This window comes from Tenrec ecaudatus, chromosome 1, assembly GCF_050624435.1.
Source record: "Tenrec ecaudatus isolate mTenEca1 chromosome 1, mTenEca1.hap1, whole genome shotgun sequence".
Lineage (NCBI taxonomy): Eukaryota > Metazoa > Chordata > Mammalia > Afrosoricida > Tenrecidae > Tenrec > Tenrec ecaudatus.
In genome coordinates this window covers 319,364,371-319,389,690 of record NC_134530.1, presented here as the reverse complement: position 1 = coordinate 319,389,690, position 25,320 = coordinate 319,364,371, and the positions used below count along the sequence as shown (strand labels likewise).

Sequence of the window (25,320 nt, the reverse complement as noted above, 5' to 3'; positions counted from 1 at the left end):
TGAATCTTCTGGAAGCTGACCTCTGAACATGCTACTCTCTGCTTATCATCCCCAATCACTCTCCTCTGCTTTCCAAATTAATTGACACTACAGGCCTGGCCTTAGCATCTGTCTTGCTCCTTCCATTCATTGGTTAAGCAGACTTTTGTTGTTGTCACTTAAAAATGACAAACATTTATTTTCTCACAGTTTTAGAAGTGAGAAGTTCAAATCCAGCTGCCAGGAGGACCATGCCCCTCTAAAGACTAGAGGAAGAACCTTTCTTTCTTTTTCTTCTCCTCCTCCTCCTCTTCCTCCTCCTCCTCCTCTTCCTCCTTCTCCTCTTCTTCCTTCTTCTCCTCTTCCTCCTCCTTTTCTTCCTCCTCCTCCTCCTTCTTCTTCTCCTTCTCCTCCTACTTTGTCTTCATCTCCGTCTTTTTCTTCTCCTTCATCTTCATCTCCGTCTCTTCCTTCTCCTTCATCTTCGTCTGACATCCCCGGGCATTCCTTGGCTGTGGCTACAGCATAGACTAACGTCTGCCTCCATAGCACTAAGGCTTTGTTCTTCCTGTGTCTGTGAGTTTCCCTCTCTTTTGGGGAGACACCACTCACACAACACTAGAAACCGCCCTTCTCTGGTGAGGCGCTATTTGCAGATGAAGCCATGCTCACTGGTCCCTGGGGTTAGGACTTACTCTGTCGTCTCTTCGGGGGAGTCACAATTCAATTCACAGCAGAATCCACTCTTCTTTTTGCAGAATGTGAATGCCCAGCAGAGCTGAGGCTCATGGAGTGTCTAAACACAACTAGGAGCATGTTTCAAGCACTGGCAACACATCAAGCAAGCGTTTGATGCCATGGTAGATACCGCATGGTGCTAACCCTCAAGATGCACAGCCTAGTAAGGAACTGGTAGCACAATGCGAGCATAGAAGAGGCAATTTAAAGGAGGTTATTGAGGATACTACGGACTCCCTAAGCAACAAAAGGATCTCTCTGGGAGCAAGTACAAGCAGAATGCTCCTGACAGACAAGGATGGCGAGACTTCTATCTCATGGACTCGGTCTCTTATTGGAGACACCAGTCCTCGGAAGCAGGCAGTTCTGCTCGGACCTATAGGGACGGTGTGAGTCAGAATTGACTCAATGGCAGTGAGTTTGGTTTTCTCTGTTTCTGAAGAGGAGAGCCTCTACAACATAGTGTTTGGAGTCTTCTACAAGGAAGGGCTTTCCTCCTCCTGAACGTATTTACTCATTTCTTGATGTCAGTATGTCATTGCAATTGTGTGCCGTCGAGTCACTTTCACTGACTCACGGTGCGTCCACGTGACAGAGGAGCACTGCTCCGTAGGGTTTCCTAGGTGTGACAGTCTGCTTCCACAACACTTACAGGCTCAGTCCTAGAGGGTCCCTGTGAGTCAGAACCAATTCAATAGCAAAGGGTTTGACTTATGTTTTTAAAGAATCTTTACAGGAACAGATCACCCCTTTATTTTCTCTTGCGGAATAGTTCACAGGTTTGAGCTACCAAAATCCTGCTTATTATTTATATTAGCTGAGTTTGGTAATTCCATAGAATGTTATAAAATATGTACACGTGTTTGGAGTTACATACTAAATTGAGCACAGGCTTAGAGTCTTTCTTGTCTGTCAACTCCTCCAGGGAAAGGCATGCACGTTACTCTTCATCATCAATGCTATCTTCCAGATCCATTGACCTTCTATATATGTTAGTGATTTTCTTTCTTTCTTTTTTTAACCTGTCTCCCCTCCTCCCTCCTCTAACCCCTCCCTATTAGTGCATTCTCACTGCTCGACGTCACTCTCATTATTCTGCTACATTTCCATTATAACACGCCCTGCTACTTAATGATTTTTTAAAAACATTTTATTAGGGGCTCATACAACTCTTATCACAATCCATGCATATACATACATCAATTTATAAAGCACATCCGTACATTCTTTGCCCTAATCATTTTCAAAACATTTGTTTTCCACTTAAGCCCTCTGTATCAGGTCCTCTATTTTTCCCCCTCCCTCCCCGCTTTCCCCTCCCTCATGAGCCCTTGATAATCCACAGATTGTTATTTTGTCATATCTTGCCCTATCCAGAGTCCATCTCCCAGGGAGGAGGTCACATGTGGATCCTTGTAATCAGTTCCCCCTTTCCAACCCACTGACCCTCCACTCTCCCAGCATCTCCCCTCACACCCCTGGTCCTGAAGGCATCATCCACCCTGGATTCCCTGTGCCTCCAGCTCCCATATGCACCAGTGTACAACCTCTGCCCCATCCCATCCTGCAAGGTAGAATTCGGATCATGGTAGTTGGGGAGAGGAAGCATCCAGGATCTGGGGGAAAGCTGTGTTCTTCATCGGTACTATACTTAATGATTATTTTATTTGCTTATTTGAAAAAAAAAGACTTTATTGTCTAACAAATAAAAATGTTCATATCCAAACATGTAGCAAGAGGGTTCAAAAGGCTCATGGACATTTTTATTCTCTTTTAATTTCCTTTTCCCCCAAATCTTTCTGAAATTTTTTAGTATTTTCTACATAATTATTGTGAAATTAGGGTACCAGTATGAGATAGAACATGAATCTATTCCAGTGCACGCGCCCCTGACCAATTCTTCATGTAGTTTCCTGCCCAAAACACTGCATGCTGTGCTTGGAGAAGTCGTAAATACCATGGTTAAGGACCTAAACATTCATCTGCAGTCACCTATCAAATGCCGTTCAGGGTTCCATTTGTAACATGCAGTTGTGGTCCGAGTAGTTTTTTACAAATTTTGGACAACTTTTTGGAAAATACCTATGTTGATGACCTCAGTACCTCCAGACTCAGGGTGGGTAGGTGTGTGAGCAAGCCCAGCTGTAGGGCCCTGGATTCCGTCTCTGTCCCAGGTCACGTGATAGCGGGGGCCTCCTGCATCTCCATGCTCAGCAGCCACAAGAAAAGCTTTATGTGCTGACTTGCTTGTCTTTCTCCGCTAGAGCATCCGCTCAAGGAGATCAGGAGTTCTGGGCTCCTTGTCCACTCCGTACCCCCAACATCCCAAGCAGAACCCAGCCCAGAGCGCCACTCACTACATGTTTTTAAACAGTATTTATTAAAAGATCATTTTACATCTTACAACTCTTATTACTAACCATACATCAGTTGTATCAGACATATGTACATCTGTTGCCATCCTTCTTCTTTAAACAATTTTTTAATATCTTGATGAGTTTTATTATTTTTAAATCATTTTATTGGGGGCTCATACAACTCTTATCACAATCCATCCATCCATCCATCCATCCATCCATCCATCTATCCATCCATCCATCCATCCATCCATCCATCCATCCATCCATCCATCCATCTATCCATCCTTCCATCCATCCATTGTGTCAAGCACATTTGTAAATCCTTTGCCATCATCCTTCTCAAAACATTTGCTTTCTATTTGAGCCCTTGGTATCAGCTCCTCAGTTTTCCCCTCCCTCCCCACTGCCCCCTCCCTCATGAACCCTTAATAACTTATAAATTATTATTTTGTCATATCTTACACTGTCCAACGTCTCCCTTCACCCACTTTTATGTTGTCTGTCCCCCAGGGAGGAAGTTATATGTAGATTCTTGTAATTGGTTTCCCCCTTTCTACCCTACCTTCCATCCACCCTCCTGGTATCACCACTCCAAACATTGGTACTGAAGGGATCATCTGTCCTGGATTCCCTGTGTTTCCAGTTCCTATCTGTACCAGTGTACATCCTCTGGTCTATATTTGTAAGGTGGAATTGGGACCATGATAGTGTGTGGAGGAGGCAGCAGGAAGAAGCATTTGGAAACCAGAGGAAAGTTGTATGTTTCATCATTGCTACACTACATCCTGACTGGCTTGTCTCCTCTCCACAACCCTTCTGTAAAGGGATCAGACATTTATTTTCTATTGAGCCCATGTAAACCTTCATCTTTCCCATTATGCTCGGCTCAGTGATTTGCCTTGGAGGAATCAACTACTTCCTTAATGAATTAAAATAGAGAACTAGCTTGGTACACACTAAATTTTGATTTCTCAGAAATCTGGTGTTTTTCCCCTTTCATGACCACACTGATATCACAAATCAAAAGAGCAAATACTTGAGAGCAGCAGACTTAGCCTCCGAAATATGTTTTCTCCTTATGAACACTGGAAAAGGATCAGAGTGTGCTGCATCCACACAGACCGGGTGTGCGATGGAGACCAAGAGTGGAGAGAGCGAGAGAGAGAGAGAGAGAGAGAGAGAGAGAGAGAAATATGTTCCTAGGAGCTGAGAGGATCTGGCTGACACCCAATCAGCAACGCAGACCACTAAGCTGTATGGGGGTGGCCAAAGAAGCAAGACTGGCATGAACCGATTTGAGAACAAAAGAAGACAGAGATCAAGCAAAGGAAGCCAACGATCCAAATTTGAGTTCATTACTGGGACAACTTGCTTGCTTTGAACACATCACCGAAAGAAGTCCACCAGTTGAGAAGGCCATTATGTTTAGTGACGTAGAGGGCCGGCCAGGTGAGGAAGGCCCTTGAACAGATGAACTGACCCAATAGTCTCAGTGATGGACCAAACATCTCGGCGATCAGGAAGATGACACAAAGCAGGCAATGTTTCATCTTATCGTACTTGAGGTTGTCCTGAGTCAGAGTCAATTCAATGGCAGCAAAAACGACAAAAAACACGGACAGGCATTTTAAACCTCACAGGAAACTGACCTACTTAGAGAAGAAAGAAATGAAAATCTGATGAAGCAAGCAGTACTGTTTTTCCTGGGCTGGAGAGCTGGCTGCAGCCTGATAGAAATGGGGGTCTTTCCCCCAGGTTGTTTGGTACAAAATTATCAACGGCTGACATTTCAGAGAAATGAAATCTGACGAAGCAGCGTAAATGCAGTGTGAATGATTTGCTTCTTCCCATAACTGAGTGGATAAACATGATTACTTACTTAATAAAGAATTTTTTGATGTTCCCCAAACAATCCTATTAGTTTAATAAATGGTTGTAAAATCATGGTTTATATGAGCTTGCTTAATAAATATACTGTACAGTCTCTGTCCATTTATCATTGATTTCCATATGTTTGTTCGGACAGCTGAGTTCTTTCTTTGGCTCTGAATGCTGCATCTGCAGAAAAATCAGGATTGAATTTAAAACATGAAATAATCACTATAAACTTCCTAGGTAAATATTATGCACTCATTTACTCATATGCTGAAAAATTAGGGCCAGCAGCTGATAATGGCAACCTTTCCCTATGAGCAATTGTTTCCGAGAAGAGACATTGATACAGGGTATCACTTCACCCTGAGGTCAGGGTCAGAGTTGTGGAAGACAGGAGAAAGAATCTGTATTTCATGCTCATCCCACAACGTAGCTGGTCTGCACTCATTAGCGTTTTAATGCATCAAATCTGCCCTTGAGAGGCTCTCTAAATTCAGATGGGATCGATGCAAGGTTATATTTTGGCTCTTGTGAACTTATTTTAATTTTCTTCAACTTTAATGTGAACTTATGCATGGGCAAATGATTTGTTCTATAGCTGGACCCTGGCCTCATTTTGGCTGATAGCATTGAGCTTCTTCATCATCTCTTTGTAGATGTACTTCATTTGATTCCTGTATATTCCATTTGCCTGTATATATCACGTATAGAGCTGCCATCTATGAGGTTGGGAAAAAGTATTTGCAACAAAGTAGATAGTCTTTAAAATTCTCTCATGTGACCTCCATCTTTATTTCTGTCATCTAGGCCATATTTTCCAACTAGTGATCCATTTTGTTTCAAACGTTAACAGTCCATTGTGTGGTCATTATCCGATTGCCTGTTAGTACAGAAATGGCTGGGATTCTTCAATTTCTTAACATTATTGGATTTAGTGGTTGGTGCATAAGTTTGGATGATAGTTGTATTGACGGGACTTTCTTGAAGATGTATGACTCTTATCCTATCACAGACAGCATTGGGCTTCAAGATAGATCTTGAAATGTTGCTTTGAAGATGAATGTGACTCCGTTAATCTTGAATTTGCCATTCCAAGCATAATAAACCATGATGATTGTTCCGCTGAAAATGGCTAGGACCCGTCCAGTTCAGCTCACGAGTGCCCAGGATATTGACCGTGAGGCACTCCATCTCACTTTTTTAGGACTTTCCATGCTTGTAGATCCATATTCTGATGGCTAATGGATATTTACATTTTTCATTTTCCTGTTGGGCTGTGCCTCAGCAGCAAAGGACGATCCTGCAAACTCTGCTGCATTAACTACAGTTAAGAAGGCACACTCCTCTTCAGTTGCATTTTTACCATCTTCTCACCCGGAGGGTTCATCCTCGTTACTCTGTTAGAAATGTTCTGCGGTTAATTTTGAGGTTTCAATGTCTAATCCCTTAGCAGTGGGCAACCTACTCCTTTTTTATAATCTGTTCTAGTCTGGAAGCTCTGCTGAAACCTGTCCAAAAGAGTGGCCCTGCTGGTATTTGAAATACTGGTGGCTTAGCTTCTAGCATCACAACCACATGGAGGCCACCACAGTACGATGGACATACAAGTGGTAGAAGTATTTTAGATATTAGATGCTTAGCAGGTATGTCATTCCCATGGTTTTGTTTATTTGTTTGTTTCCCCCAAGTCTGTAAGTTATCTCTATACTCTTTTGATGAAGTCTTTCGATGAACACAAGTATTTGACTTTGAGGAGATCCTAGTTATCAGCAGTACAACCTGAGAAAACTGGAGCCTGTGTAAGGCAGAAACTTATCAGAGCAGGAATGAAAGCGGGCCATTGAAAAGTGGCAACATGCCCCCACCAAAAGAGGAGACCAGGAGAAACTAAACAGTCCCCCTGACTTTTCACTCCTGTGGGTTGTTTTCTGTTTCTTGCAAACATGTTGTATTTGATGATCTACCGTTGAAGAAAACTAGGTTGCAACATTTGTTCCTAGCTTTTCTTCCAAGACACGTATTGTTTTATATTTAACATTTAGATCCTTGATCCATTTTAAATTACTTTTGGTGTGTGATGTGAAGTGTGCATGTGATTTGTTTTTGCGTATGTGGAAATTCAGTTTTGTGAGCTCTCTTTGTAGAAGAGACTTAATGTTTTATTGGTTACAAGTCTGGGTTTTCTATGTCTTTCTAACTCAGTTTGGTACTCACTGTTTAAAAGAAAGGTGTCCGTTTTATTTTACTATTTTTAAGTCTCATTTGGTACTCCCCCCCCCAGCAGTTTTATTCACAAGTAAATTACATATCATATAATGCAAGAGTTCAGTCATTCAAACACATCACACAGAATGGTACAATCACCCCCCACCTCTGTTTTGGAGGGAAAGTGTCCATTTTAAAGATTTTTATATTTATTAGGTCAAAGTTAAATTAATATAAAACATTATTTTAAAAATACATTTATATGAAGGGACTTAAAAATTAATGGGAAAATTCCATTATGTTGTAATTATCTTTGAGTTGTAGCCAATTAATATGGCCCTTCCAGTCATAGTTCTTTATGTGGTGTATTATAATTCTAGGCCTTATGCTTGTGGCTGTAATCTCATTTTGGAAGGAGTTCTCTGAGATACTAAAGGGCAGGATTAGCATGGGATTGAATCCTGACTTTCATAGAGGGTGTCAACCAAAACACACCTTTCATTTCTTTGTGGATATCGTCTGCTTTTATAAAAGACACAAACTACACCTCCATCAAAGGCATTCATCCTCCTGAAAGAGCCATCTATGGCACAGGGGAAAATCCCAGGACCAGAGAAGAGCATGTGTGAGATCTCTGTGAAGTGGAGGAGGTCAAGACCAGAGGCACGGAGGATAGGGGGAAGAGCAAAGGAGCCAGGCTGGGACCAGAAACCATGAGACAGAACAGAGAGAAGAGCAGAGCAGAAACTAGGGGACTGTGAGACAGAGTAACAGACGGGCTGGCCGGTCCACAGGCCAAAGGACTGTGAGGCTGAGAGTCTGAGGACCTGAAAGAGACCGGGTTGCTGGCCCACGAGATGTTGATGTGGACCAGGGACTATATCCTTACTTTTTTTTTTAATGATTCTGACTGTGGTACCCTGTTAATTTCCCTGATAAACTCCTATGTTGTGAGCATTGTCTGCGATCTGTGTGGCCATTGCAGTGAATCTCTGAACTCAGCATAAAATGATACCACTGGAGAAATGATTGGTGTCAGAGTAGGTCAAGGAGGAAGTGTGAAGGCAGGTCTGAGCCCTGCCTCTCAGCAATAGGGACACCAAAGAAAGTCAGATATAGCCCCTTACATGCTGCTTACTGCAACATTTGTGCCATGAAAACTTTAAAGCCCTCCTGAGTTTACATAGGATAACATATTTGCATGTATTTACACATGGTGTCAGTGAAGAAAATTGAAAGTACCCTGGGTTGCCAAAATGGCAAACAAATCTGGATCGGAAGAAATAGGGCCAGAGTGCTCTTCAGAGGTGAAGATGGTGAGACTTCACTTACCTACTTTGGACATGTTGTCAGTAGAGACCAGTCCCCGGCGAAGGGCATCCTCCTTGGAACATATCATCAAGCAGAAGGACAGAGGAAAAAAAGAGGGCCCTTGATGAGAAGGGTGGATGCAGTAGCTGCAAACATGGGCTCAAGCATGAGACGATTGCGAGGAAGGACAGGACTGGGTTGTGTTTTGTTCTGTTGTGCAAAGGGTTGCTATGAGTCAGACAAGACTCGATGGCACCTAACAAGAAAAACAACAATCCATTAAAGAAGGAGCCCTGGTGACATAGGGGTTACTGTGGACTGCTAACCACAGGGTCAGCAATGTGAAGACAACAACTGCTCCAGGGGAGAAAGTTGAGGCTTTTTATTTTCCTAAAATGCTACAGTCTTGGAAAAACCCACAGGGGAAGGTCTACCTTGTCCTGTAGGGTCCTATGAGGACTCGGCTTGATGGCAGTATGTCTACAGAGGTGGAATATATGGAAGTGCTTTCTGATGAAGGTAAAGTAATATGGACTTCAATATAGTTTACAACTCTATGGCAAGAAAGGAAAAATCCTCAGAACTTAGCAATAGACCGCATCTTGATAAAAGCAGAACAGATTGAAATTTGGATGCACAATCAACATTCATGGAAGCACCATTCAATAAATCAAATGAGGTGCTGCATTTGACAAATCTGTTGCACAAGAACTCTTTCAAGGGTTAAACAGCAAAGATAACATTTGATTGTGATTAAGTTAACTAATGATTAAGCTGTGCCTGGTACAACCTCTGCTGCATGCAAAAGATGGTCAATAAATAAAAAGAAAGACTGAAGAAGAATTGGTGCATTTAAATTATGCTGTTGAATAGTATTGAAATTACCACGGACTATCCACAGAACAAAGAAATCCATCTGCAAAGAAGTACAATCAGAATATTCCCTTAGAAATAAGGATGAAGAGACTTCCTCTCATATACGTGGGACGTGTTATTAAGAGAGACCAGTCTCTTGAAAAGAACTTCAAGCTAGGCAAAGTACTGAATCAGCGAAATAGAGACAGATACTCAAAGACTGACCCAGTGCCTGCAACAATAGGCTCAAACTTGTCTGGGCGAGAATTCTCAGTGGTTTGAAGTTAAGATGTCATTGCCCATAATGACATTAATTGAAAGGGAATTTCCTTGGGGCTGTGGCCTATTTCCAGAATATATGGACACTTGGGCAAAGCTTACGTACTTTCTGCAAGGACTAGATCCTGCACCTGGTCCCTCATCTAATGTACATGTCTTAGGACTTTAGCCAGCAGCCTGTCGTCTTATCTGCTGACCTTGGGTTCATTCACCTCTGCAGCTTGATGCCTGCCACCTGATTTGCTGGCCTTGGATTCCTCAGTGTCTGCAACTAGAGACTTCCTAAGTCAGGAAAAACCTCCATCCTGACACCTGACCTAAGTATTTGGAATGTATCAGCCTCTGCAATTGTATGAGCCATTTCTTTGATAGAAAGCTATTTCTATCTATCTATCTAGCTAGCTATCATCTATCTATCTATCTCATCTATCTTCTATCTATCTCACTGGTTTTTCCTTTCTAGAGAACCCAGACTAAGACAGAGGATCATAAATAAAGTTCTTATAAGTCTTTACACATAACTTATCTTATGGGTGTATTTTTTTTTGTTTCTCGTGGATATCCAAGACATAGAATTGCTGAATTGAAAGTTAAAATATATGCTTAGCTTTATAAGAAATTGGGAATATTTTTTCCAAAATAATTACAGCATTTTAAAAATTCCAGAATTGTGTGTGACTGTATCTTCACCAACATTTGGTATTTGCAGTCATTTTAATTTTCATCATTATCAAGATGTAAATCAGTAACTCATAGTGATTGTAGTTTACATTTTCCAAATGCCTAATGATATTAAGAGAGAGAAAGAGATACATAGATGGAGAGATAGGAATCTTTTTTTTTTTTTAGTATAAAAAATGTACGCCTATATTGCCTCTAACTACCATCGAGTCGATTCTGCCTCACAGTGATCCTATAGGACCGGGTAGACATGCCCCTGTGGTTTTCTGAGACGGTAAATCTCTATGGGAGTAGAAGTCTCACTTTTCTCCCTCAAAGCAGCTGGTGGTTTTCAGCCGCTGACCTTGCTTTCCCAAGGGAGAAAGGAAAAATATTTTCTTTCTATCAATTGCGATCTATTGTCAAAAGTTGTGGGTTTGACATTTTAAAGTTCACTTCTAAATAACTTGAGAGTCAAATTAAGAATTAAAGTGAAAATGTATAACACTGCCAAAAGAATAATAATATTTCATACTAAAACACAATATGATATTATCACAAATGCATGCTCAAGAAGAATGTATCTTCTCTATTGGAATAATCTATTTATAACTACTTACTCAATATTTTAAATTGTGCTGTCAAAATGCTCTATATCTCTATTAAGATATGAAATCTCTCATTATCATTTTGACATATAAATTTTCTCCTCATGTGGGGGTAACCAGCCCCTCAAAACTATATCATGGGTCTGAGAGGTGTAATTTTATGGTTACAATAAATGAAGATTTAGTAAAATCATATAGAATAGGAGAGATAGAAGAAAAGGCAAATTAAAGGAGTCAGACACGCTCCATGATAGCATGCTCACCTCCTGAATGACCATGATCTCACAACCAGGTCCGCACACACTGCAGGCAGAAAAGACAGGAGAATCTCTGCTCTGTATTTCTGGCCAACACCCATATATACTTAAGGCTGTGATTACAGGTAACCACCCAGGTCACAGGAAGGGGCTGCACAACAGGCATACACATCACAGGAAGGGATGTACACTAGGCATAAGCATGACAGGAAGGGGATGAGTGTACACTAGGCATAAGCGTGACAGGAAGGGGATGAGTTAGGGGTGTATGCATATGATAGGAAGGGGAGGGATTAAGGGTACACATGTTGCAAGATGGGCGTTCCCTAGACTCAATATGGCAGCCTAACCTTGGTCACCCTTGAGTGGGCTTGACCTCCCTGGGCTCTCCTTCAGGGAAACAATCTACCAGCCTTATCAGAAGGGCGTAAGCCCCACCTACAGTGGACCAGACAGTAGACGGATTGTTCTGGATGACTGATGCCTTCAGGAAGAATATCTCCAAGCATCTGACCTCCCACCATGTGCTTTAGGTTAGGCATATATATGGGGAAGACAAAGCTGGGGAAAAGTCTTTTTATATCCCACATTCTCATAATTTTATCAGATTTCACCCGTGTATTTTGAGGTCTTAATATTATTCATGTTCAAACATAGAATTTTTTAACATTTCTCAGAAATTTCACTTTTATCATTATGTAACAAATCTTCTCTTTTCCTAATAGAGTTTTTAGGATATTATTTTAGGTATGTGATCTTTAAAATTATGATAATTAAAATTATGATAATTTTAGTACTTGTCTGATGTATCTTTTCCCTTTCAGTCTTTTGTGTCCTTATGTTTTCGGCATGTCTGTTGCCAATACCAACAAAGTAGAGTTTGATTTTTGTCCAACTAAGCAATCTCTTTTTGTAAACTATGTAGTTGGACACCCAAGCATATTGAGGTATAATTAATTAAAGGAACAGGCACAGTGCATAATTCTATGCAATTTGACAAATGCATACCAAAGCAAAACCAAACTCACTGCCATCAAGCCAATGCCTACTCATAGTGACCCTGTACTATATCTTTGCAGTAGTAAAAATCCCGATCTTTCTCCCTGGGTGATTTCGAACTGCTTGCCTTACCAGCTAACAAACTCACATGTAGCCACCATGCCACCAGGATCCCTGATAAATGTATACACTGCTATAAATAACATAAAATCGAGATGTAGATTATTTATCACTCCAAAAATGTGCATTATACCCCTCCCCGATCCATTTCGCTTCTCTCACAGCCAGCAACAAACCCACGGTCACTGAGCCGATTCTCACTCATAGCCATCCCAGGAAGGCAGAATAGAACTGCCCCATAGGCTTGTTTACACTGTAAATATTGGGGGGAGCAGACAGCCTCATATTTTTTTACAACCTCTCACAGAGATGGACAATAATTGGTGATATATCTTGTAGACTGGCTTACCTATTTTTCAACTTCATATAAATGAAGTCTATTTTTTAATATAAATGAAGTTATATTTTTCAACTTCATATAAATATAAAATTTCTGATTTTACTCTTTGCATCTGGCTTTTAAAAATACTCCACATAAGGCTTTTGAGAGTCAAACTCATTGTTATATGCAGCAGGAATTCATTCTGTTTCATTGTTGAGTAATATTGCATTTGATATATTCATTTTTATTTCTGCCATACCTTCTTTGACTTTCAATTTACTACTTCTCCCTGCTTCATCATATTTCCTACTAGTTTGGAAGTTACACACACATTCTTATTCTTTCCATGGTCAACACTAAATAATTTCATGTGCACAGTTAAATAAAATTAATCAATGTCCTTAATCACTTTTTGAATGATACTTCACAAACCTCTCATTTATATCTCCACTTCCCACCTTACAGGTATTTAAACTCCATCTTGTTTTCTTAATTTCCCAAATGATAATATTTACTGTTGTTTGGTATTAAGTACACTTTTTATATATATTGTACTGGTGAATTGATTCCCTTAACATTTATATATGTCAAATGCTTTTTTTCAATAGTTCAAAACCACCAGATGCCCCACTAGAGAAAGATCCTACTCATGTAAGGGTTTAAAGTCTCAGAAACCCACAGGGGAAGTTTTACCCTGGCCTGCAGGGTTGCTGAGGAAGTTAGTTTATTGTGCCAGCCTGGCCCATAAACACATTTGGGATTAATTGAAGGGCAGAGAGATGAATGGTTCAATGAGCCTTGCTTTTCTTGTCTCTTGCTCTTTGATCACCAGACCAGTGTGCAGCTGCCTTGCTTGTTCTGTGCTTCAATTTTCAAGCTAGCCTACCTGTGGGACACCTAAACTGTGGACTGTGTTGCTGTAATTTGAGGTTCCTTCAAGACCTGCTTCGCCACACCATTGGAATTTATATCTCTTGAGCTGGGGACTGACTGTTGGTGACCTGGCTGACTGTTGGTGACCTAGCTGACTATTGGTGACTTGGCCGACTGTTGGTGACCTGACTGACTGTTGGTGACCTGGCTGGCTGTTGGTGACCTGACTGACTGTTGGTGACCTGGCTGACTGTTGGTGACCTGCCTTGCTGTTTGCTGCCTGTGCTCGGAGAGCCAGAATTCTCTCTACAGAGGACCACCTGGCGGCCCTCCAGACTTGAAGGACTGCCAGTGTCTCACAATCCTCTCATGGGAGTGAGTTGCACTGAGCCATTTGTACTGCTTTATAATTTAACTGTGCATTTCTTGTATTATATATCTATCTGTATATAATTTAACTGTGCATTTCTTGTGCTATATATCTACTGTGTAAATATATATATATAATTATTAGCAATCTCATTTTTGTCTCTCTAGAGAACTCTGTCTAACACATTTTGGTACCAGGAGTGCTGCTAAAGAAACAAACTCATAAATATGGGCTTCTTAAGTTGGCTCTCCAGCCTGATTAGTCTTAACACTAGTAATGCTACTTCAACACTCCAAAGCATGGATAAGTCTGCTACTCTTACTAATCCATGGTGTGATATAGCAAAGCTAATACCTACAGTAGTACCACCGATAGATGAGGTGCTGGTTAAAGGAGAGCCTCTGAGTGATCATATATTTGATATTTTCCAGGAGTTTTGTAAGGATGACTAGTATAGGGAAGCTGGTTGGCTGGTCCTTCTTACAATGGCAAGTGTGAATAAGGAGAGGGATGGTTTCAGAGCCTCAGAAGCACGCTTCAGATGCAGACTAATGGATTTGAAAACTTCCATCTGTGCTACAAAGGAGAGCCTTCTCTCCTCTAGTGAAAGAGCTGACATTACTGAGAACCAGGTCCAGAGTCTCATTATGTGAGTGGCTGAATTACAACGGCAGCTGAATTGCAGATCTAGAGCAGTGTCTGATACAAAAGTGAGGGCATTGATTGGGAAAAGTTGGGACCCTGAAACATGGGATGGGACCATATGGGCAGATGATCCAGAAGAGGAGGGTATTGAGCCTTTAGAAACAATTGACCCACCCCAGTCAATAGATCCACCCTTCCAAGCTGAAAGTATTAATTCACAATCCACACCTGAGCAGATTAGCCAAACTATTCAAGTTGATATGCCAGGTGGGGCTGCCTGAAGGAGATGCCTCACAAGATATTGCTGAGAGCACCCAGGAAACACCCTCACCATCAATTATTTCTGCTAGACCTGTCACTAAAATTAAGTCTCAGAAATCTCCTAAAGGTGAGGTTGAGATGATTACCCAAGGAGAAGCGTGCTGTACTCACAAAGGTCTGCTCGAGTTTTCAAATACGTACAAGCAGAAGCCTGGGGAATATCCCTGGGAATGGTTACTAAGGGTGTGGGATACTGGTGCATGAAATGTAATATTAGACCAGTCTGAGTTTCTGGATATGGGACCCTTAAGCACAAACTCTTCTTTCAATGTCTCTGTGAGAGAAGCTAAGAGAGGATCTAATTCTTTATTTGGTTGGTTCAATGAAGCATGGACTGCCAGATGGCCTAGATTAGACCAACTTGCAGTACCTGACCTACCTTGGTACACTGGAGGAAGGCATCCAAAAGCTTTGGGAAATTGGTGTGTTGGAATGGATCTATCAGGATATTCCCATAGACCCCAAAAAGGGGGTGTCCTGAGGACATACCCTTCACCACAACCATAAGGAACAAGTTTGTGAAGTGGGCCCCAGCATCTCTTAAGACTCCCGTAATTGCTATTTTATGTGCACCAGGATTAACAGTGAGCACTGCCCTAAGCGAACTCCGATATTTGCCCACAATGGGGCTGATTGGTCCCCATGATGGTAGAGGGAAGAAGCCTGTCTAACACAGTCGCTAGCAATCAACTTGTTGCCAGTGAGTTTGGTTATGGTTTGGAATGCTTCTAACACGACAGACTGCTCTGGATTGTCTTCCTTATAACTGTGAGTTGTGTGTTGTGTGGTGTTGAGTGTGTTCAGACTCATAGTGATCCCATAAGACAGAGTAGAGTTGCCCTATGGTGGTGGTAGGCTGTAAATCTTTCCAGCAGGAGGTCATCCGGCCTTTTCTCCCACAGAGCCTCTGGGTGGGTTCAGGCAGCATGCCAGCACTTGACCACTGTGCCATGAGGGCTTCTTGTCGGACCTCATTTAGAAGTTTCCTCACTGAGGCTCCGCTGGTAATAGACTCCATTTTCTTGAATGGAAAATGTCTCTGTATGTCCCTTTTCATTCTTAAGTGATCTTTCTGAAAGAGACATAATTCTAGTGCAAGAAAAATATTCTCTCAGCAGTATGCAAATATCGTTTGGCTGTCTTCTGGCTAACCCTTTTCTACTGAGAAAACGTTTGTCGTCCAATTATGGATGCTTTGTCTCTTCTTTCTAGCTATGTCGGGGACCCTTTTCTCTAGTGTTCTATTGTTTAACAACAATGAATTTGTGTTTTCATCTGTATTTTCCTTCTTGTGATTTTCTGTGCTTTCTGAATTGAATGGGTTGGATCATCTTTAATTCTGGAAAAGCCTCAGCCTTTTGTATTTTAAAATATTGTCTTTGTCCTGCTGTCTTCTCTTTTTAAAAATCACTTTATTTGAAGCTCCTGTAGATATTATAACAACCCATGATTTAATTAGATCAAGAATAATTGTATAATTCCTGCCACCATCAGTTTCAAAACATTTTCTTTATTTTTGAATTCTTTGATATCGGCTCCCATTTTCCCTCTCCCTCCCCTAGCCTCCCCCACAGGAAAAAAAATATTTTTCCTGTATCTTGCACCATCCAATGTATTTGTTCACCTACAATTCTGTTATGTTTTTCCCCTTGCGTGGGGTTATACAGTTATCATTACTATCAGTTCCTCCTTCCCCCCTCCACCCGCCCCCCCTTTCTGGTACCCTCAGGAAATCATTACTCCTGCAACTGTTACTGAAGGGTTAGCTGTCTTGGATTTCATGCATCAAACATAAAGCAAGGACCATAATGGTGAGGGGAGGGAATGTTAAAGAACAAGATGATAGTTATGTGGTATATCAGTGCTATACCACACTCTGGATATAACATCCCTTCCATGTGACCCATCTGGGATAGATTTTCCAGTTATCTTGCAGGTGGGTCTCCACTTTGTCCATGCTCCTTTAGGTCAATTTTATTGTTTGTTTGAACTTCTGATACCTCTTCCTATCTATACCTCATGATCACACAGGCTGGTGTGCTTCTTTCATTTGGGCTTTGGTGTTTTCCTGCTAGAAGGCTGCTTGCTTAACTTCAAGCCTTTAAAACCCTATACACTGTATATTTTAATCACCAAGCACCATCAGCTTTTTTTCACCACATTTGCTTATGTACATTTTGTCTTCAGAGATGGTGTCAGGAAGGTAAGTCTCATTCATTAACACATTATATGTATAAAATGTATATATAATAATATATGTGAATACACCTATATTTATATATTTACATGTATATCGATATATAATTTTTACTTTCTTCCTCTTTCCTCTTTTTCTTTTTTCTTTCCTCATGCCCCACCATCATGTTTACCCTTCATTCACCTCTCAGTAATTCCTCTCAGCTACATCTCAATTGATCATACATGACTAGGAATGCACCTCCCTCCTCACCATCAATTTTAGAGCCATCTCTATTCCCCTGTGCTTCTTGTTATTGGTTTACCATGCCCCTTCCTCCACCTCCACCCCTCCCATGCCCCCCTCTAGAAACTTTAGTCCTGTTGTTGTCTCACTGGGGTTCCTTATCCTGCCTGTATTACATAAATAGACACCAAAAGAGGAAAAAAAGACAGAACAACCATACAAATAGTTCCAAGTCTAAGTGTTATCCTGACTCAAAGTGAATGCGCATCCCTCCGTTTTAGAAAAGGACGTGTTATAAACTATCAGTCCAGTCCCCATTTCTTTCAGGGTTCCATATCTCGGGACCCACTTACCTAATAGAATTTATACCCTTTCAGTCCTCAGCACTCGTGACCCTGCTTTTCCTGCAGTCAGGGGTGCAGTGGTCTAGTGCTCCCTACCCCAATCCCACTTACACCTTCAGATGTGGTGCCAAGTGCTGCCCCCCAAGTCAGAAGTCTACACTTGGAATTCCTCAGGGATTTCATGGCTTTGCTCCCATCGCACTCCTAGAACTGCATCTTCAGTGCTGTCCTCTGTAGCTCTGTCATCCAGGGAGGGGACATCATGTCTGAGGCCGGCCTTACAGTTCTCTCTGCTCCAAGCTACTCCAAGGATTGGCACACCGGAATTAGGTCTACTTTCTCTCTCCCTTTCCTGTGGAGACATAAACAACACCTTCCTCTTGGGTGGCTAGCACCTATTCCCCATTCCCCATCTTGTTTCTTCCCCCACCCCTCTGTGGATTGTCAAGACCTATGGGGGGCAGGGGGTGTCTTTCAGCACAGGTGCTATCTGCTTCCTATTTATTTATTTTTTGATGATGTCTGTATCCTTGGGTTTGGTCTGGCTCATATCAGAGTATCTGGCCCTCAGCCCGGGAACTGTGTGATATGTGCACTTTCCCCTGCCTGTTCTGATGTCTGAACGTACCTCAGAGGACTCTTGTTGTACTTGTACTTGTGTGCTTGGCTAACCACTCAGCATATTATCCTCCAACTCTTTCCAAGAGATGAGGTGCTTCATCTTTTCATCACTATTTTTTTAGGGATGCATAGTATCCCATTGTGTGTATGTACCAGAGTTTTTTTTAATCCATTTATCTATTGGTGGAAATATAGGCTGCCCCAATTGTTTGCGATTGTGAACTGCACAGTGATGAACATTGGATCACAGATATCTGGTCATGGTTTGTTTCTTATTTCTTCTGAAAATATCCCCAGTAGGGGGATTGCTGGTTTGAAAGGTAACTCAGTTTCCATCTGTTTTAGGTATCACCAAGTTGCTTTAACAGTGGCTGTGCATATCTACAAGACCACCAGCAATGAATGAGAGTTCCTATCTCACCACACCCTCTCCAACATTCGTTGCTTTATGATTTTTTGAATTGGGCTATCTTGGTGAGTGTTATGTGGTATCGCATGGTTGTTTTAATTTCCATTTCTCTTATGGTTAGCGATTGGGAACATTTTCACATCTGTTTGTTGGCCATTCCAATTTCTGCCCTTGTAAAACTTCTGTTCAGATCTTTTGCCCACCTCCTCAGTAGGAAATTTGTTTTTTTCTTATTGTAAGCTTGCAGAATTCTGTAGATTTTAATAATAAGCCCATTGTTTGATATGACATTGCTAAATATCTTTTCCCAGTCTGTGGGATGTCTTATTATTCTGTTGATGAAGTCTTTCGATATACGTGTTTTGTCCTTAGTATGTCCCATTCATCTATTTTATCCTCCTCTGACTTTGTATCCTTCCTTAATTCTGATAACCTATGTATTTATCCCCCGTACCAAGGTTCCAGCTTTTCTCCAATTTTCTGTTGATGAGCCTGATAGCTTGGGGTATTGCTTAGAGGTCTGTGATCTACCTTGAGTTGGCCTTGTGTATGGAGTGAGGAATAAAACCATGCCTGTATGGATTTTTCATCCTTACTTTTTACTGTGGTAAAAACCAAAGACTTTATAATGGCTATTATGACATATTGGGTGTTGTTTATCTTCTGATGTAACAAGTCCCATGGGTCACCCAAGGCCATTCACCAGCTTTGGCACGAGTTTGTTGTTGTTAGCTGCTGTTGTGTTAGCTCTGACTCTGGGCAACAGTGGAACAGAATGTTGCCCACACCAAAGTGCTCCACAGGATGTTCATTGGCTAATATTTTTTTTGTAGAAACAATAGTTTATTTTTCTAATCAGTTGACCAAGCAGCAAATCTTAAGGCTTCAACAAATGTTGCAAGTTAATATTTCCATTGCACAAGACCTTCGACTTGATGATGCCTGGTCCGTAACAGTTAGTTCTCCAGTGGTTCCCATGTGCCAGACAGTGGGGCGCGGTGGCTTTGGCTCTGGAGGCGTTCTGTCACACGACTGCTCATTCCAGGGCAACATCACCCCCCAAGTCCAGCCTTCTCTAGGGCGGTTGGCCAAGGAGTCCTGCTTTGGCTGCTAGAGCTTCATTCTGCTAAATGTTATATTCCTGAAATCTCATGGATATTTTTGTGTCATTTTAAAATATTTCTGTAAGCAGGGCTCTCAACATGTAGTCACTTCAGGTTTCGCTTTTCTTGTTGGGGAATTTTTAATACAGTCTAAAAAGCAGGTTTCTGTAAGTTTGTTGTAGGTTCCAAGACATTCCTTAAACTGTTTTATCTGATCGGATTCTGGTATTTGCGCAGCCGTATTCTTTCGATATGTCAGAGTCACCTTCCTGACATGATCACTGAAGACAAAGCAGGTGCACAAGCAAATGTGGTGAAGAAAGCCGATGGTGCCTGACTATCAAAGGATATAGTGTCTGGGGTCTTAAAGGCTTTAAGATAAACAAGCGGCCATCTAGCTCAGAAGCAACAAAGCCCACATGGAAGAAGCACACCAGCCTTTTCTGATGCACTAGTTTCATTTCTATCTTGGGATAACAGCTGCTCAAACTTTTCTTGTGAGACTCCAGCGAGTCTGAGTTCTTACCTCATGGACTGCCATGATCTCAGCAGCCAGGTCTGCACAGAGAGAGGAAACATATTCCTAATCACGACTTCTATACTTAGGGGCATGAAAGCCCCCTGATTACAGGGAACCACATACTAACAGGAAGGGGATGCCCAATAGGCATTTGCTCCACAGGAAGGGATGAGCTAGGGGTGCACATCCAATAGGAAGGGGGGGTCTAGGGGTACACATGTGACACACCGGCTAATTTTTTAAGGTAGATTGCCTGGCCTTTCTGCCTAGACGATGTTTGTCTACCAAGTCAGCAATCCATAATGCAGTCAAACCTGGTTCTCCTGGAGGGGAGGGGAGAATTTTACTACCAAATCACCACCACTCTCATACTACTTCCCTAGGTGTTTTGTTTTGTTTTAACCCACTACCATTCAGTCTGTTCCAACTGACAGCGAGGATGAATAGGATTTCTGAGGCTGTAAATCTTCGGGGAGCAGACAGCCCCCTTCTTTGGTCTGTAGAGTAGCTGGAAGATTGGAAACTGCTGACCGTTAGTAGGGGAGCCCAACCCATTCCTGACCGACAGTGCCTTAGCCTTCAACACATTGACTGATTGCTTTCTTCAGCCAGTTGGCAAAAGCTTCCAGTTTGGGAAATTTCACGGAAGTGTACCTGGGTGAGTGACGTGTTCTGGGGAGGTGGAGGCCTCTCTTCTCCATATGGAAGCACAACAAACAGTGACCCCTTCAGCTTCCAAGTACACACAGCGTCCTACTCCCGTGACGAGTTACAGTCGCAGAAACTCACAGCGGCACGTAGAGGTGTCTTATGGGGTGGCTGCGAGTTGACATCCCCTGATGCCAGTGAGCTTGGTTGTCTTGTTTGTTTTGTATACTGGGGCTTTACAGAAAGCCTGCTTCTGGCCTGTGAAGCCATGCTTTCTTTGCCTCTATCCTCAAACTTTCTGCTGGTGAAGCCAGGTGTTGCCAGGTAAAATGTGCACATGGAAGCCTTCCATTCCATTTATTGAGACATCAGGGCTAATTTTGGCAAAGTTTATCCCCTCCCCTCTGCCCCCACCCCCGCCACTCCTTTTCCACTTCAAACCATTAGGATTCATTTGTGAGAAACTTACTTTTGTCAACTGAGCAGCCCTTCCGTGGCTGCCAGTCACTAATCTCACCTCTGCCACATTCACTAAATCCAAGGTTGCCATTTGTATCTATCTGGGGGGCAAAGAGGTTATGCACAGCGAGGAAAAGCAACCCCTGCGTCTTACCCAATGCAGAGCTTTGCTAAATGAGCTTTGCTGGGCTCGCTTCAGAGGGGAACCCTGAGTACTCAGGGGGACCTGGATCACACCCTGGGACTGTTAGTCTCTTCTGAGTCTGCCAAATTGAAGGTGATTAAGGCTATGGTCTAATTAAAACTCTCCTTCTTATTGCGAGCTAGCTGGAGCTGGCCCCTGGCTCTCAGTGACCTCATGCACGATGGAGAGGCAATGTTACCCTGGATCCTATGGCTCCTGTGCCCCATGATCTATTCGGGATCCTGCCATTGTGGTCCATGGCGTTTTCACCAGCTGATTTTCACTAGTCAATCTTCAGGCCTTTCTTCCTAGTCCATCTTTGTTCGAGAGATGGCTGATGTCTCTCTAGCAACTTGTTTGTTGCCGTGTGCCATAGACCCTCTATACAGTTGCCAAAGCTTTGCAAATCTTCACGGGAGCAAACAGCCTCACCTTCCGGCTTTCGAGCAGCTGGTGTATTTGAACCACCCACCCTGAGGTTAGCAGTCCAGCACTTGAACAGGGGATAATAATTCTACCACTGAGTTATCAATGGACGGTGCATTGTTTCTTAGCTCTCACAAAGGATTTTCTAAATGATCATCTCAAAGGAGTTTCTCCACTATCTCTACTAGACTTTGATTTCTTTGGCAAACGTACCCACCATGCTAGTCCCCTGAAAGGAGCCCTGGTGGTGTCCAGGGTTATGAGTTGGGCTGCTAACCCGCAAGGTCAGCAGTTCAAACCCACCAGCCACGCCATGGGAGAAAGATGAAGCTTTCTGCCCCCAGAAAGATTTGCAGCCCTGAGATACCCAAAGGGGCAGTTCTATTCTCCCCTACCTGGTTGCTATGAGTCAGAATTGACTCTACGGAAGTGGGTAGTCCCCAAATGTCCAGAATTAATGTTTTCTTTTTTTAAACCCTTGCCTTAGCATAACAGGGAGGCAATAAAAGTCACTCCTGTGGAGTTAGGCCAGATGATTGACTTGTTAAGGTTCCATTGTTGTCCCCGGCCTTTCAAGATCAGGGCTTCTGAGTGACTGCCTTCAGCAGACAGTCATAGATAGTGACATTCTTAGAAAACACACACGCTTCTTTGTCACCTTTCTTGCAAAATCTTGAACAGAGACACTGGATGACTATGCAAGGAAAATAGATGTTTTGCGATATAAATCAGATGTAAAAGGGCCTAGAGGAAGTGGAGGGAAGATTGAGGTGAGAAAAGGTCAAAGTTCAATTCGCAAACAGGGACAATAGACCTAGCACTGAATTACATCCATTTCCTTTAATGTTCCTTCCATTAGCCACCCTTCGTCATTATGGCTGCATTAATCTCCTCCTTTATGTGTCTTACCAAATTAAACGGAGAGGGAACTATCAGAGAGGGTGCAATCCTTCCTTACAGCCTTGCTCGGAGCACGCACTGAGCCTCCGTGGTTCATTTTTTCCCTTTTTCATTAAGAGTATTCTCTGGCAAATAGCACCCGACTGCGATAGCATGAAGCCGCTTAGTCCGCGTTGCTACCTGGTGCTGTTTTAGGAACATGTTCACCTGCCTCTCCATCAGGGATGGGGTCTGCATGTGCCCCCAGGCTCCGGACAATGAATCCGCTCTGATGTCCGTCGGCCGTGATTCACATTTTCCCTTTATTGCACATTAGGAACACAGGCCATAGTTACACACACATTCTGAGAAGGCCTGACCATTTCCACTCCTCCTTACCAAATTCCTTTTTGAAAGAGCAGCATCAGTAGCGACGTCTCCTCTGTCGGTTTTAAGCCAAGAGTCATTTTTCACTCTTCTGTTTCAATTGTTTGTGGTTTGAGCCCAATGGGGCGCTTCCCAGCTTGCATGCTGACCTCACTGCCAGTTCACCAGCAGGCCAGTTTCTCTTGGCTTCTCCTCGTCAACCCCCTTGGACCCACTTCCTAGAATCTCAGCCTTCCAGGTGGGTTTCTCTCCGCTGCCCACCTTTGAATCACCCTGGTCTCACCCCATCATCAGGCTCCATTACATAAGCTATTATTATGTAAATAATCATAATAGTCCTAAGACAAAACAACTAAGGCTTCACCAGTGAAACCAAAGAAACAGTCCTATTCTGTTTTTCTGAGAGTATAGCGCTGATGTAGCCCAGGTAAAGATGATTTTAGATCTAGAGTCACATTTGTTGAATAGAATGTATTGGATGTTTTTTTAGAAACTGTTGATTATTAGTAATAAGGTTAAAAGGGTGGAATATTAAGCAAATATCAGTGATTTAAGACCCCAAATGTAAGGGACATCTTTTGATTTTATTTATTTGAGGGGCAGACAATTTTAGACACTTAGCTTTCCAAGTGATATTGATAGCTAAACAAATGACACACAAAACAAACTGTCACTGAGTTTGTTCTGACTCACAGCGAGCCCATGGCACAGAGTAGAACTTCCCTCTTGGCTTATCCAGCACTGCACATCTAGACTGAGGGATGGGGGCTCTCCTACCCATGCCGGCAAAGGGCCCCCATAAAGGAGGCTGGAAGGAAATCAGGCAACCATAAGACACCTATGAAAACCCCAAACTGAGCATGCTCACACTTAAGCCCCCAAGCCAGGTGGGAGCTAGACCTAGGTGGTCCAAACTAGGCCCAGGCTTGTGAACTCACCCAGGCCAGCCTAACCCAGCCAATGGGGTCAACCAATACCTTTAACCACGACTTCCCCCAGCCACGGGGTGGGCTAGGATAAAGGGGTGTACTCTTCCCCCATCACTGGCTCTTACCCAGATCCTTGTCAGTGGTAGGTTGGAGGGTGAGGTCTCCCTCCCCCACACGGGTACATATGTGCTTGCTCCAGGCCTCCTAGGGGTCCACAGCCTCTGGCCTCCCTGATCCCCCCCCACCTCCCCTAGGTCCCCATGTGTGGGTGCTCTCCTCCACGTGGTTGTTTGTGTCCAGTTATGAACTCCCCATGGCTTGGCACACTTCCCTGAAATAGCATCTACCCTTTTAAGACTGTAAAACCTGAAACGTGTCCTGTCCTTCATAAAGACCCACTTGGATGACAAAGCAGGTTTCTGTGTGAATGCTTTCATCTTGCAAAGCCAAGAACCGAGGTATTACCCACTCCAGAAACCTACTACATCTTTATGGGAGTAGAAGGTCTCATCTTACTCTGGAGAATTTGGACTACTGATATTGTGACCCATTATGTCACTCGAGCTCTTTGTGGATTGTCTGCTAAGCCAATAGAGTTGACCACTGACCATAGCTTATGGGGACAGGTTCACTGTTCGCATAGAACCCAAAAGATTAAAGTGGTGACTTCCTACAAACATAGAATAAATTGATCTAAAAATATGCTCACTATATAAATCAGAAGACCTTGAAATGAGAAAACTGATTAAAATGAGAATAAGGCAGATACAATTTGTACAAGGAAGGAATTCTGAAATCAGGTGGATGATGCAATTATTTACATATATAGATTTCTTTTTAGCCAAATTTTAAACTGGGAACATAGAATACAGTCACACATTAAAAATAAAAAGTTTTGGGATATTCCTCACATATCATACAGTGTAATCATTCAATCATATTTAGAAGATTTGTGCAATCATCACTACAAGCAATTTCTGTCACCTACCTTCCCCTCCCCTGATCTCCACCCCTGGCAGCCCATCCTCTCCTGCTTTGCCCCTAGGCAATCATTAATCCAATCCTGTCTCTGGACACACTGAGTTTCCTGTACAGAATCACACAAAACACAAACAGGAAGCAAACAAGCAAACCAGGTGACGATTTTGACTGGTCATTCCCGTATAATACTTTACAAGGAACCTTGCAGGTAGTAGGCCAATGTCTAGCCCA

The 25,320-nt window shown here is 42.6% G+C and overlaps 1 pseudogene; it reads right to left on the bottom strand.

The window, feature by feature from the left end:
* Positions 1 to 19,648: 19,648 nt before the first annotated feature.
* LOC142442373 (mitochondrial import inner membrane translocase subunit Tim9 pseudogene) lies at positions 19,649 to 20,207 on the bottom strand (annotated as a pseudogene).
* Between the last annotated feature and the right edge of the window lie 5,113 nt (positions 20,208 to 25,320).